The sequence below is a fragment of the Pundamilia nyererei genome, unplaced genomic scaffold (genome assembly GCF_000239375.1).
Source record: "Pundamilia nyererei isolate P.nyererei 1_Seehausen unplaced genomic scaffold, PunNye1.0 scaffold00021, whole genome shotgun sequence".
NCBI classification, from domain to species: Eukaryota; Metazoa; Chordata; class Actinopteri; order Cichliformes; family Cichlidae; genus Pundamilia; species Pundamilia nyererei.
Genome location: NW_005187422.1, coordinates 2676704 through 2678231, shown reverse-complemented (window position 1 = coordinate 2678231; position 1528 = coordinate 2676704).

Below are 1528 nucleotides of genomic sequence, written 5' to 3'. Positions count from 1 at the left end.
CTGCAGGGCATCCCAGTCCCTGCAGGGCATCCCAGTGCAAAACTAGAGGGTAGAGCTGGTGGGGTGGAACCTTTCGTTTCCATCACCGTTGGCCAAACTTGGCTAAAAGCGGAGCAGAACTGGCAGCTTTCTAAAGAAGTCATGGGGTATTACTCTTCCTTGGCACCAAAGAGGGAGCTCTGACCTTTGTCCTCTACTGCTGGTGTCGTGTAACTGGAAGGCTTAATAATTCACCAGCTGAGCTGCAGGAGAGAGGGACTAAAGCATGTTAATGGCTTTCATTCAGAACATTTAACCCGAGAGGGATTTTCTGAGGAGTGCTGTTAATATCTGAAGTCTTTAATCGTTCTTAACTTTAGGTAAAATAATTCTCTTCTCCTCAGTGTGAATAAGAACTGATTGTAACAGTACAAAACTCACTGGGTTTAAAAGTTATTGATGCATACACTGGCACATATTCAGGAGTCTTTTACTTCACTTAGTGAATTTTATTATTTAAATGTTATCAAAAGACGTATTTTATGCCACTAACAGTGAAGTAATCAGCTTGGTGCATTTGCAAAGGCCAAATTGGTGAATTTGCTGCTTGAACACACAATTCTAATACCCAGGTAGGACATCAGCCGGGATAAAGAGGGCATTCGCACTCCATGAGCACCAAGTGAATATCTCCATTCCCTTCAGAGGACACTTATACAGGCTGCTGACAGCTTTTTGAAGGGAAGGCATTTTAGGTTCCTGTAACATTGTATCTTATACGCTGAGTGTGTGGGAGATGAATTTAAGACACATTCCAACTAATCTTTGCATTTATTTAGCAGCTGTTTGGATCTTTGGTCACCTTACCCACTGTATCACCCATTAAAGATGCAGTGATCAGATTTCATGTGGCCAAATAGAACAAATTTAAAAAAAAAACAACTAGCCCGGACAAATATACCAAATAAAAAATGTTTGGCTTTATTTATTTGCACAAGTCTTTCACTGCTCTCAGTCTGTGAGTGCACTTCCTCAAACAGGGAGTGGAGACAGAGATGGCTAATGTGAGATAAGACACCGTTAACTGAGCTGTCAACACATCATCTCAACTGTGATAAATCCATCCAACCAGTGTTAAAACGAACGTGACAAGAAAGCGAAACCTGATATTTGATCCACGATATTGACACAATATTGCATCCGTATTCACAATGCTGCAACAACTTTTTCTCTGTAGACTGGGCGCTGGGTAAGGTGACAGCAAACAGAAAATGAGCTTGACTCTGATCCCCATTTCCAGACAAATGCATCCATTTCATGTGTTTTTGTGTCGACTGCTGAGACCGGCTGTCTGAATTTGCTGTTCCACGCTGGCCATTGAAACGGTTCGCTGTCATAATGTCGTCACTTTATACGGTTGTTTTAAAATCAGTTTGTTTATTATTGATTCTAAATCTGCACTCCACACTTAGTTTGTTGCAGTCCAGTCATACCAAAACAGTTAGCTTCAGTTTGCATTGCATTTAATTTGAGATTAACTATGTTTGTG